The sequence below is a fragment of the Macrobrachium rosenbergii genome, chromosome 36, assembly GCF_040412425.1.
Source record: "Macrobrachium rosenbergii isolate ZJJX-2024 chromosome 36, ASM4041242v1, whole genome shotgun sequence".
NCBI classification, from domain to species: domain Eukaryota; kingdom Metazoa; phylum Arthropoda; class Malacostraca; order Decapoda; family Palaemonidae; genus Macrobrachium; species Macrobrachium rosenbergii.
The window spans coordinates 4,277,590-4,291,696 of NC_089776.1; the positions used below are offsets into that span (position 1 = coordinate 4,277,590).

Below are 14,107 nucleotides of genomic sequence, written 5' to 3' on the forward strand. Positions count from 1 at the left end.
AACTAAATCCAGAAACAACCTTTAAAATATTCATAGATTGTTTAACATTAAACTTTAGGGCATTTATGTGGCTGGCCCATGTTAATTTATGGTCAATAGTCATCCCCAGAAATTTAACTTCACTTTTCATAAGGAATGATGGACCCTTTTAAACTAAGTGTGGGAACCTCTTCCACACGCTGGCACCTGGTGAATCTTACTGCAACTGTTTTGGAAGAGGAGAATTTAAAACCATTCTCATCAGCCCACTTAGTAATAGCATTAATAGAACTTTGCAAATGTTTACATACAGACAAGGAATCATATCCTGTGCAGTATATTGCAAGGTCATCAACAAAAAGCAAGCATTTAACAGGGGCGAGATTTTTCAATCAAACTATTTATTGCCACTGAAAAAGTGTTACACTTAAAACGCTTCCTTGGGGAACTCCTTCCTCCTGCATAAAAGGTTGGGAGAGGGAGTTTCCCACTCTTACCTGTAAAAATCTGTCTGGTAAAAAGGAATATATAAACCTGATCATTTGTCCACACATGCCCATCTTGTGCAATTGTTTCATGATGCCAGTTCTCCAGGTAGTGTCATATGCTTTCTCTACGTAAAAAATATGCCAATGGTCTGACATTGGTTGGCGAATCCTTGCTGGATTTGGTTGGTCAGCCTCAGCAAGGGATCATGGGTGGGGCCATTTTTCCTGAAACCAAATTGAAATGGCGATATTAATCCTTTGGTTTCCAGGTGCCAAACTAGTCTGGTATTTATCATTTTCTCCATCAGCTTACATACACAGCTGGTAAGAGCTATTGGTCTATAGCTGGTGGCTTGGGAAGCATCTTTATTAGGCTTTTTAATAGGAACAATTATGGATATTTTCCAGTCCTTGGGTAAAATTCCTGTTTCCCATATTTTGTTTATAATCTTGAGTAAATATTTTTTGGCATCATCTGGGAGGTGTTTAAGCATTTCATATATGATTGTATCCTCACCTGGAGCTGTGGATTCACTTGAGGAGAGCGCCTCACGAAATTCTCTTAGGGAAAATTTGTAGTTGTATGGTTCAGATTTTCCCGAATCAAATTTCAGAGTCATTTCAGAATTCCTAATTCTTTGAAATTCTGGAGAATAATTGTTAGGGCTGGAAACTTTAGAAAAGTGTTTTCCTAGCTCATTGGCAACTTCAGTGGGCTCTGTGATTAGAGTGTTATTTATTTTTAATGAGGGTAATGGTGACGCAACAAATTTTCCACTCAGTTTCCTTATTTTGCGCCACACCACTCTTAGTGGGGTCTTGGAGTTTATTCCATTAATATAGTAAAGCCAACATTCTCTTTTGGCTTTCTTATAAAAACGCTGCTGCTTGGCTAAAGCATGTTTGTAGATTAATTTAGACTGAGGGGAGCCACTAGTTTTGTAACGTCTGTAGCATTTCCTAGTCACTTTCTCAGAATACCACATGTCTTATTCCACCAGGGAACTGCAGGTCTACGAGGTTTCCCTTTTGTTTTTGGAATCGAGCCTTCAGCACTCTTCAAAGTAGATTCAATAAAGTAATCATGGGCATCTAGATGAGAATGAAAGGACTCAAACTCCCTATCTAGATTGACACCCTTACTGAATTTATCCCAGTCTGTGTCCTCTACCTTCCACTTAGGTAAAACTTTCAGATGGAGCATTCAGAGCATATTTCAAATGGATCGGGTAGTGATCACTTCCATTTAAATCTTCATTAACAGACCAATTAAAAGTCAAGGTGGATATGCTGTTGAAGAAATACTTAGGTCCAGTGCAGAAAATGATTATCGTGAATGTTGTGGAAAGTCATTGACCCATTATTATACAGGGTAACATCATTCCTGAGAAATAAGGTCCTCACGATTTTCCCTTTACTATCTAAACACCTAACTTCCCCAAAGGGGGTTGTGGGCATTAAAATCACCTAGCAAAAAGTTCCAGGAGCTGGGGTTGGTCAATTAACGACTGAATATCTCCAATGTTAAAATCAAGGTCTGTTGGGAGGTATAAGGAGCAGATTGTTATCCTCTTCAAGTCCAAAATGACTGAAACTACAGCCTTCCAATCAGCTACTTGAGCTTGTAGTGTTGTATTTAATTGTCCATTGTGGAGTGCTGGAGGTGGAGATTTATTAATAATAATTTGCAGCACCTCCATGAGCACCTACCAATTGGGGATATGATTTAAATATTGAATAATTTAGTCCAGGATTATAAGGAGAGTTGCCTAACATTGTTTCTGTTCCCCATATAATCCCTGGATTGAATTCATGCATTAAAACTTTAAATCTTCTGTACGGGCTCTGAGACCTTTAAGTTCCACTGAAGAATATCGAGCAAGAAATGCTAAGGTGGTCTTGTACTACTTCCCACTCACTGGAGGAAGTATGTCAATAGGTGGGAAGGAAATTCTCCTTTATAAGAGATTGTTTTCATCCCTTTCATCTGAATTGGTGTTAAGGGTCTTTGGTTGAAAACATTAACAAAAGATGAACATATTTTTGGATTATGAACCTGATGTTCAGAATTATTCAGATGGAGCATTTGCATAAATGGATCCTATTCATTTCTTTAAATCTTCTTAGGGCAGACTGAACTGAAATCAGATGTTTTTGTTCTGAAACTAAAGTCTTTTGACAAAGAACCACCTTTCTGGAGGAGAGATGTCTTCCAAAACACTGAACCCATTTGATTTTTTATTATAAAACATCATTATTTGGGAACTATTTCTTGTGGTTTCTTGGTAGTTAACAGCTGTAGTCCATGATTATGGTTTGTGGCTGTAGTGATTGAAAGGCTCTGAGTTTGCTCTATCTAATTTGGGATTGTTCCCTGTAGCTTCATTCCCAATGGTTTGAAGTATTTTCAGAATATTTTTGCATTATTTGTTTTGGACTAAATTTTTGGAAACCAGTGTCATCCACATTGGTGGAAGATAGATTTTCCATGCTTTTGAAGTGGTTTTTATACTGGGGGAAAAAAGTACTTGCAGGAAAGTGGGTCACCAGTTTGAGATTTTCATTATTATTTATGGTTCGAGAAATAGATTTTTCCTTTGTCAAAATCTTCCATCAGACACAGTTATTGGTGGCCTTACATTGTTGGAAGTTTTCATAAGTTTTATTACAGAAGCATAACCAAAGTTGGCACTTTTGTTTGCTGAAACAATAAAGGCTTTGCTTGCACTAAGGAAAGATGTTCATTATCTGCCACTGCCAGACTTTTGTTCAAATGGTATATCTGGGACAAGCCCTATAGAATTTGGATGTGATCACCCTTCTAAAGTAAAAATTAATGCTTTAAATCATAAAACTATCCATAAGACTCTGCATAAACATACAATACATCTTTTAAATATTATACATAAGATTTTGAATATGGCCATATTCAAAAGAACATTTAAACGCATTGTAAATTTAAACATAGTTTTATTTTTTTAACCTGCATCCTCTCATGGCCAGGAATGATGGCTGTCAGGTATGCCTGAGGAGAAGGTGATAAAGGATAGCTAAATCACCACCCAGTTTTTAGGGATGAGATACACAGTAGGGCATCGATGGAGGAATCTGTTCCTCCTCTTTAAAAACATGCAGATCTTTAGTAAACTAAATAGTGTATTAAAAATCTGTGAGATGAAATAGATTCAATATCCACCCTCAGGAGGTTTTTAGTAACAGATCCTCATTGAATCTCATTTAAGGAAATATTAGTGGAGGTTCTTTCCATACCGTTTCAAATTTCCAATGGTATGGAACCAACTGAATCTGTTTGCATCTTTAATAAAATTTTTCAAGATCTGTTGCCTGTGGCTTTCATGCCAGAAATAGTTCCTCCCCTTCCCCTGGTCAAACAGAGGCCCCTTTATCTGTGAGGTCCTGTCTAAATAGGCTTTTAAAGTAAAGACTGGGCATAAAGACAGGTCTTGTGGGGGATGACCTTCAGGAGACCACCACCTATCTCGAATCTTCATTCTTAGCTAGGAACTTTCGTGCTGACAACTGAGTCATTTAACACTTCAGTCCTGTTGGAAGGAAATCAATATGGTTGGTTGATAAAAGCACAAAACACTGCTTATCTTTTCAGAACTAATTTAATTCTTTCCACTTTGCTAAACTAATTAAAAATAAGGTATAAACATTCGTAATCTTAATGAAAGAACAATTTTGATTGTGCAATAAAGGACCTTATTTAATCAACATCATTATTAACAACCAGGTGTCTCAGTGTTTGTTCTGTCCAACAGCCTAGCTTATCCATGTTCATGCCAGGCTTTGGGATTGACGTTAAATCATCTGTTTCTGTTAAGTTAATCTTAAATCCATAAGTTTAAATATCTTTTTCAAATGCAAAGGTCTGTAAAATAGTACCCGACACCCAGAGCCCCGCTCAAATAATGACAGCATAAAAATGAAATTGCTAAATTTGTGGTCATTACAGTTGCCACCCCAGATTCTTTTAAGAAGAGTGCTAAGTTTCTTTACTGCATGCACATATTGTCCACCACACATTCCCTTTTTCATCCACCCACCCAAAACTGTTAATCATATCAAGAAATTCGTGGATCAGTTCTGATTCTGCAAATGGCACAAGTGAAATCCACAAAGTCCAGGGCATTCTGAACCCTTGAGGATAGCACCAGTCTGAGTTTGTACTATGGCCCAGGTTTAAGCCAATCCGAATTTGAAGTTCTGCCCCACTAATGGGGACTGACAGCTCTAAAAAAGTGAAAACCAGTTGCTTCTTGGACAAAAGCCAGGAGTCCCACCTCCAAAAATCAGCCCCCTTTGAATGTCCTGAGCTTGTGATCCCTTTCAGATGGTTTACGCCCTCAAGATAGCAGTGGAAAAATTTTCCACTTGTTCATCTCTTTGGTCCAAACATCCGTGGAGTGAGCTAGAGGGTCAACCACCACAACTAACAATTAGTTTGTGGTTGCATTCTGTTGCAAAAAACGATCCCTTCTCAGACTCAAACTTGATTGCAAATCCACCTGAATGAAGTTTTGTCCAAGGACCATTCCGACTCCAGCGGAGTTGTCCTGGATAGGGAATCTGCAATGACATTCCGGACCCCTGCAAGATGGGTAGCAGACAGATGCCACTGGTGTTTGTTTGCTAGGGAGAATATTGCTATCATAACCTGGTTGATCCGACTGGATTTGGAACCTCCCCTGTTTATACAATGTACTACTACTGCGCTGTCTAGAATCAGTCTTATATGAATCAGATTGTTTGGACGCAGCTTCTTCAGGGTTAGAAAGACTGCCATAGCTTCCAGGACATTGATATGGAACTGGCGGAACATGGTGGACCAAGTCCCCTGTACCTTCTTGTGTTGAGAGTATCCTCCCCACCCGCTTAGGGAGCGTCGGTGTGAATTACTAATGCCGGAGGAGGAAATTGAAGAGGTACTGACTTTGATAAGCTCTTGACAGTCGTCCAAGGCGGAGTCTCTTTTTCAGAATCGGCGGAATCAGAGACACCTTGTCCCTGAACTTGACATTGGCTCGGCTCCGCCATACCCTGTTTATATCTTTCAGTTTGGATTTCAGAAGTAGATCCGTCACTGAAGCAAACTGAAGAGAACCTAAGACTCTTTCTTGGGTGACGACGGGAAGCTTTCTTGTTCTTGAGGAACTGTCTGGTTGCCTTGGCTATTTCTCTCCGTTTGGCGGAAGAGATAGTTTGTGTGAACACAGGTCCCACTGGATCCCTAACCATTGAAACTCTCCGGAACTAAGCGGGATTTTCCCTGTTTATTTGAAAGCCCAGAGATTCCAGAAAGCCGATTACTATGGCTGTTGCTCTCCGGCATTCGTTGGCGTTGTATGCCCAAATTATCTAATCGCCCAGGTATGCAGCTAGCATGATCCCCTGAGACCGGAGTTGCTGAACTACCGTATCTGCCAGTTTGGTGAAGATTCTGGGGCTATATTGAGACCGAATGGCATGACCCTGAACGAGTATGCTTGACTTCCCAGTCTGAACCCTAGATAAGGAGAGAACCTTCTCAGAATCGGGACGTGATAATAGGCGTCTGAAAGATCTATAGAGGTGGTTACGCTCCACGGGCAGTAGGGTCCGAACCTGCAAGATTGTAAGCATTCGAAACTTGTCACATTGAATGTAAGAATTTAGACGAGACAAGTCTAGAATTACTCTTCGCTGACTGGAACCTTTCTTTGGAACACTGAACAGTCTGCCTTGAAATTTCAGGTGTCTCGCTTTCTTTGTTGCCCTCTTTAATAATAGATCTTTCACAAAGTCCTTCAGAGCCTTGGACAGTGATTGATGGAACCTGACTGGGGAGGACCTTTGCACCAACTCCACCCCAGTCCTTTGGAGACTATGCTCTGGGCCCAGGGACTGAAGCTCCACTGGTCCCGAAAATGATATAACCTCCCGCCTACCTGAGATATCTCACTGGGCGAGAGAGGGTCTGGAGCCTCTGCCTCCCCTTCCTCTGGAGGAGGAGCGAGGTGTTCCCCTACCTCGAAAGTATCCTCTGGCTCTAGTTCCCCTTGCATTTTGTATTGAACGATATGCACCCTGGCTTTCATATGAAGCGTTGAAAGCCGGGAAGAAGACATATGAAGGGCAGCGAGAGGTTGATGGGCTGGTTGGACCAGCACATACTGAGGTTGAGGTTGGGACTGGGAGGTTGAAGGATGACCAGGGCGGGAACCTGGACAGCCTGCAAGACAGTCTGAGTAGGGGAGCCGTTTGAATTTCTTAAACTTCTTCCCGGACTTGGGGTGGGTTCACTTCTCAGACTGTCTCCTCTTAAACGACAAACCCCATCGGGAGCGGAACTCTGATTGGCCCTAGTTGCCTCAGCTAGGACCATATCAACCTCTTCCTGGGAAGAGATTAGCTCCCAGATGGAACTTTTCATAAGCCTGTTAGGCTCATGACGGATGGTGGCTGCCGAAAAGATGTGCTTTCAGCAGTTCAACTGGGCCTTGATAAAGTCATACAGGTCCTGCTGAAAACTCGCTAAGAGATTTCGTCAGCACCTTAAATAGCGTCTTCGCTAACTATCATGAATGACCACTGGCGTTGCCTCTGCTAAAGTTAGAGAGTTTAAGGACCTGCTAAGCCTGTCCTTAGTCTCAACAGCCTTCAGAGCGACTCGGGATCTTAGGCAGTTGCTCACTGAAGAGGTTAGAAGCACAGTCAGGGTCTAGTCGTGTAACCGTGAAGGTGGCTGGGGCTCCTTCCCAAAACTGAGAATCTCCGGGAAGACAAGAGAGGTGGGATCTGTCTCCCGGAGATGAGAGGAAGGGGCTTACCCTCCATGCAAGCTTGGTTGGTGAGGGAAGCCACTTTGGAGGAAAAGGGGTGGGAAGAACCTCTCCCAAAGAGAACATCGTGAAACGCACCCTTGGCATAAAGTTTGGTGTTCTCCGCCTGCCACTTTCAACAGAGTCTGTAGTAGAGCAGACTGGGCCTGGTCCCTCGGGAAGATGACAGTTTCCTTGGGGACTTTATCGGACCGAATCCATGCCTCCTCCGTAAGTCTGGCAAAACCTGGGTAAGGTGATTGCAGGTTAGGAGGAAGAATTCTAGTTCCTCCAACCTCTAGGGTGCCTAGGCCCTCGAAGTAAAAGTACCCTCATGCTGGGGAGCATAAAGGGTCAGGCGCTAAGGGTTTCCCTTATCGAAGGGAGGAAGGTTGGAGGTGTCCGGAACGGAGAAAGATTTGTTGGCCAATCCGCCACTCATGAATCCAGAGATTAAAGTCCCTTGGGACTTAACCTGCTGTGACAGGGAAACACGGAAGCATTCGAGGTTGATAGTTGACTCGAGAGTTAAGCGACAGCTTGTCGTCAACTCTTTTTTGTCGAACTTCTGCATGAGATTTTGAGAGCAAATGCTTCTGCATCAAAGGAAGGAGGGGGAACCTCTTTGCTTTGCTTGAAGAGCTCCTTCCCAGAAGTAGAGGCCTTGCTGTAAGACGGCACGGGGCTAGGAGCCCGTGACGTCTTCGAGGAACCCGGAGCGGACTTTCTGGGACTTCAAGGTCTTTTTCTTTACTGATTTGACCTTAGGGACGGTAGACCTTGCACTGTCCATAAGGCAAGAGGATTTCACGAATCCTCAGAAAGAAGAAGCAGAAGAAGAAGGAGAGCTAAACAGATATTCACCTGCCTCACTTACCCCCTTACCTGCTTGAAGATCCAGGTCCACGTTCATGGGCTCTAGGTCCAAATTAGGCGCCGCAACATCCTCGGTAACCTCTCCGCCTGCAGCGACTTCTTGGGAGGGCTGAGTCATCTCCTGGATCCCAGCGATCAAGGGGGCGGCTACCTCATCAGCAACAGCGGCTGAGATCCAGGCGCCGGAGAAGAGAATGCTGCAAATCTCCTTGAGAAAAGGGTCGTTTTCCCTGCCCGGCGTTCCTCCCGGGCCGCTGACCCAGATCTTGAGGGTCATGAGCGAAGAGTCCCGGAGCTGCGGTCAATCTGGAAGAAGGAGAAAGTCAGGCGACCGAACCTCCTAAAAGGAGATTATTTTCCAATTATTCATAAGAGACAAAACTCAAAGAAAACATGAATCGGAAAGGAAAAAACTAACTTACCGACTCATCCAGAACCCGCTCATAGAGAGCGTAGCACACCTCACTACTGGCTGTCAACTGCAAAGCAGCCAATCCAGAAGCACCATTCATTTTCCTTGGTGCTGACTGGCTGTTCACTTGGCGCTGATTGGCTGAACATTCACAACCAACTCGCAAACATGAAATTCTGGGAGACCGCTCCACGGCAGCCTTCTCACTTGTGCGTAGTGTAGTTCGCAGCATCTTCTTACTGTGTGAAACTGTGCGTCTTTCCGTTTGGATTTTTTATCTTTGTGCATCAGCGAACTCGGCCCAAAATGCCTCCTAAAAACGCCCTGCTCCTTCAAAGCCTTCTGGCAAAGAGTCTAAAAGAAAGAAGACTGTTATGAAACTTTTGCAGGAGAAGGTGAAACTGTCGACATGCTGAAGGAGGGCAAAAGAAGTTTTGTCGCGGTTGGCTGCCATTTCAGTGTTGATGAGGGCACAGTGAGATATATCAAGAAGAAAGAGGGGAGATACGCAAGTCTGTGAGTATGAGCTACTGAATGGTGGTGCAAAGACAGTTTCGACAGCAGTGATGGTAAAACAATTGTGAAGATGGAATCTGCTCTGGCAATCTGGATAAACGACTGCCGGAAGAAGAACATGCCCCTTGACTCCAACATAATTCGCGAGAAAGCACGACAACTCTACCAGCAGTTATCAACTGCTAAGGAAGGCGTTGAAGAAGGCGAATTAGAATTCTTAGGCTTTGATGAACCAGCAGAAGAAGAAGAGGGGGAAGAGCCCCAAGCAGGACCATCATCAGCGCCTCAAGGTTTCCAGGCCAGCAAGGGGTGGTTCCACCGATTTCAAAAGAGGTTCCACCTAAAGTCTGTTACATTACATGGGAAATCAGCATCTGCAGACATTGAAGCAGCCGCGAACTATCCGGAGGCCTTCAAGAAGATCATCGAGGAGAAGGGTTACCATCCACAACAGGTGTTCAATATGGATGAGACAGGCCTGTTCTGGAAAAAGATGCCTTCCTGGACATACCTTATGAAGGACGAAGCTAAAGCCTCCGGATTCAAGGCCCAGAAGGATAGGGTTACCCTCATCATGTGTGGGAATGCAGCTGGTTTCATGCTTAAACCAGGCCTCATTTACAAGGCTGCAAACCCCAGGGCCCTCAAGAATAAGAACAAGGCATTGTTTCCTGTGTTCTGGATGCATAACCCTAAGGCCTGGATCACCAAAGTCCTCACAGAGTACTGGTTCCATCAGAGCTTCATCCCTCAAGTTAGGCAATACCTGAATGACTTGGCCATGGAGTTCAAAACATTGCTGATTATGGATAATGCTGGTGGCCACCCTCTCGATCTTTCTTACAAGGGAGTCCAGCTTGAGTTCCTCCCTCCCAACACCACCTCTCTCCTCCAGCCTATGGACCAGGGTGTGATCCATGCCTTCAAGGCACTCTATACCGGGAACTCCCTCCAGCACCTTGTAAATGCAATGGACAGTAACAGTGAATTTACGCTAAAAGAATATTGGCGTAAAATAACAATTTTAAAAGTAAATTGTATTTTTCCTAACTATACAAACCCAAGGTCCTTTACATTAGGGATTACTTTCAGGCGTAGGCTGGAAACGGCCGTTAAACTCTTGAGCAAGGTGGTTAGGCAGTAACTACCTCCAGGTAGGCGGGGATACCCGCCTGCCCGGATGTAAACATTCCACTTTGCCTTTCGGCCCAGGTACAGATTGAGGGGTGGCATGAGATGGGCATAAAGTGTAAAGGACCTCGGGTTTGTATAGTTAGGAAAAATACAATTTACTTTTAAAAATTGTTATTTGTTCCGACACAATATACAAACCCTCGGTCCTTTACATTAGGAGACTCACTGATTGGAGGGAGGAATCTGATAAAGTCTCTCTGAACTGACTGGAGTTCACCACCTTGTCTTCCCTTCCTGGTCATGAGAGCGAGGAAGGGAAAAACTGCCTCTGACAAAAGATTGGGTTGTAAGAAACGCAAGATCAGTTGTCAGATTTCTGGGTCCCTTTGCATGAAAGAGGAAACGTCAGTTCATGCAAAGTAGGCTAGGAAGAATTTGACGTCGGATGACAATACGGCAAATACAAGCATTGGGTTTGTCTCATAGTCATGGTCTCCTTCCTCCCCTTGCAAGAGGAAGGAGTGGAGTTGCTTCTATTAACCTGAACGGAAATAGAACGGAAGCTCCGTTATGTGCTTATCTGCCTCGATCGCCAGGTCCAGCTTGTAACGGCATGTCCGCTCCTGCCCGTGGGAAGAGAGCCACGATGGGGAGAAAGAAGAGAGGCCAGTCACTCAACATTCATTCTCCCAATCACAACCGTACAACATAGGCGAGATGCAACCTGTCCCGTTAGGGGAGCTGGATAAGCTACACAACTTGTTGAGCAGCCACCACAGGACCCAAGGAAAAAGTGTCCAAGGACTTGTGTGTAACATCCCAGATGTAGAAGGAGGTGAAGGTAGTCTGTTGGGACCAAACACCCGCCTTCAGCACCTGTGGTACCGACATAATCTTCCGGAATGCGAGGGATGGACCAAGCCATCGACTTCGTGAGCTCTCGGGTGAAAGGTACCAGTATCGTCGTCGTCAGCTGCCAAGTACCTCCTTGATTGCTTCACGAAGTCAGGAGGAAGATGTGTACTTAGACACTTCTTCCTTGGGAGAGACAGTACTAGCGAAAACGTTGACAACATCCAGGTTAGGAATGTCGAACCTTTCGGAAAGTACCACAGCTCCCAATAGGACAAAGTAACGAATGATCTGGATCATCGATACAAAGTCCAAGGAGGAGGGGAACAAGAAGGACTCGAACCCGACAGTCGATGCCAATGGATTCGGAGTCCACCTACGACATCCAAGAAGGAGTCGAGGTATGATCCCCATCCCTGTTCTTCCATCTTCTACGCCAAGGCCAGGGTAAGATGAGAGATGGACCTAAGAGGGCATATCTCTATCCGACGACTCTCGTAGGGCGAGTGCAGAGCACGGACAGGAACATTAAACGAGAGTCGCATGCCACCCAGGAAACAGTTCCCTGGGAGAGCATGACTGAAGAAGCTTATCTGAAGAAGCTTCTCGTCCGTAGCTAACTCTCGACTGAGGAGACGAAGGCTACTTCAGATAGAAGACTAGGTCGCAAGGGCCTACGTTCTTCACAAATGAAAGGGAGAGAAGCAGCCCTCAGCGGAGAAGACGAGGAAGTCCAGACTTGACGAGCAACTCTGACCCGAGAAGAAGTTCCGACAACGACACCACCAGCGAAGATGGATCCAGTCCCTGGGACAGTGTTGCAGAGGACTTCAAGGGATATCCAGCTATATCCGTTGCCGCTCGGCGAGAAAGCCTGTGCTTGCAAGGAAAGCTGGAAAGTCTCCCAGTCCTGAACACACAGGGATGTACTGCCTCAAGAACCGCTTCTTGTGTAGCTGCACAGGAGGATGGGTCAAGCGGAATTCTTCTCGATGCCTCGGCAATCAGGTCGGATGTAGGCGAAGTCTTAAGTATTTGTCTGTAACTCGGGGTGAGCAATGTTTGTGAACCCCTAGTGAAACGGACAAATACGGAGGGGAAAAACATCGATATCGAGTTTTCACCAAAAGACAGCATGCCTCAACTGAGCGGCCCCTGGTCTGGTATGAGGGAGCGAGAAAACACTACCGACTTGTGTGAAGAAAGAGTGAGCAGCATGTTCTGTCCCGATCACTCAAACCCGAGGCCAGGCTTGCCTACCAATACATCCCCACCAGGAATGCATCTGGTTAATTGAGCTGTCGAGTGTGCAATAGAACAACACTCGGTACCTTCAAATGTCGAGATGAAACAGGGTAAAAACGATTGCCTCCTGTTTGTCGAAAAATGCCACTACTGTGGTTTTGTTGTTCAACGAAACCAGTGAGTGCTAAAACCCATCCTGAATTCTCGGACGGCCAAAAGGCTGCCCTGAGCCCAGGACGGTGATGAGAAGGTACTAATCGTCTCGGTCACACAAATTCAAGACAAGGTCTTACCAGTGTGCGCCTATTCCTCAATCTGTGAATCCGTAAGTAGACACAAGATGTGAGGGGAATATGCAAGCATATTCGAAGGTTCCTTCAATCAAGCATTAGCTTAACTCTTTCCTCATACATCGAAGAGGAAACAACGGGGAAAAGGAAGCAGACTTCCATTTTCCACCATGGGGAAGCTTCTGCAAGATGACAGGGTACTGAGGCAATTAGCTCTAGCCGGCTGGCATTTCCCGAATCGGGAGCACGGGAGAGGTGGTGGGATGAAAGTTCGATGGAAAGAATTGCCGAGACCTAAGGGAAATAGATACTTCTCCTGAAGGAATCCATTCCCAGGTCTCGGCAATGTCGCTGCCAGTTCCAGACTCGATAAGTATCATTTCGTCCAGGCATCAGCAGTTGCAATCTTCTTCTGAAGCCTAGGACTTCTTAGCTAAGGAGTTGAGATGACTAAGACCCAAAGTTCTTGGCCATTGTCCAAAGGACAAGTCAGTGCCCTGGTGGGAACCTTGATTACCAGGGTATCTGGCAAATCTCTCAAAGAGAAAGGCAGAACCAAGTAAAGGTTCGTTCCCAAGGGTCGAGCCAACTCGGGACTTACAAAACCGGAGATCCGAATTGGGACAAAGTCCTTCTTCTTAGCACCAGAATTGCCCAAAAAACTGCAGTCGGCAAGACCCTCCGAGGCAAGAATATTTCATATTCTGTCGAGGCAGGGGTGGAAGTTTGGTGTCTCGACCTGAATTAACTCCTTCGAAGAAAAGAATTCATCAGGTCGAGAACGCTCTCGGAAGCCAGGACAGCGGCGGTCCCTGACACTCTCGGCCCCTCAGAAACTGCAAGGGTTGCAAGTGATGAAGGTTATTCATTGGGGGAGCCGCGGTCCTGTCCCAGGGATCCTCGCGAGAACACGCGGCGATCAGGGCGATCTCAAGAGGAAGACCCTCGCTGTTTCCAATGCGTGAAACTCCTGTACCTCTCCCCTTGGAGGGAGACCTTGACAGATCCCATGAAACCCTCCTCAGCTACCTGGTTATAATACGAGAGAATCGGGGACCGATACCCAAAGCACGCCAGGCAGCCGAACTCCGAAAGAAAATTTCGTCGGAGCTCTCTCTGTCCGTCTCGCGCCTCTCGGAACAACCAAGAGGAGAAGAGAACAGGTGAGGAGAAAAGAGTATCCCTACCTGTCCTGCCAGTATGATAAGCAGGAGAGGCGGACCGTGAGCGATAATCAACCGAAGGAGATTACTGCCACACAGGGAAAGAAGAGCACTTGTGCCGTGGCAAAGCGCTTTCCTGTGAAGAGCAAAAAAGTTCACTCAAACATAGCCGAGAACCCGAATCGGAAAAAACCGAGTAGGGCCGAGCCGATCACGCGAACGCGATCTAGCTGGTCGGTATGCTGCGGACTGGGAGGCAGGCGGGGTGAGCCGAGCCGAGCCGAGCCAGTCTGGCAAGCTGAGTCGAGCCGAGCCAGTCTGGCAAGCT

At 45.5% G+C, this 14,107-nt stretch overlaps 1 protein-coding gene across 1 annotated transcript in view; it reads right to left on the reverse strand.

The window, feature by feature from the left end:
* The window catches only part of LOC136856534 (E2F-associated phosphoprotein-like), a 218,839-nt gene that overhangs the window by 127,913 nt on the left and 76,819 nt on the right, over positions 1 to 14,107 (reverse strand).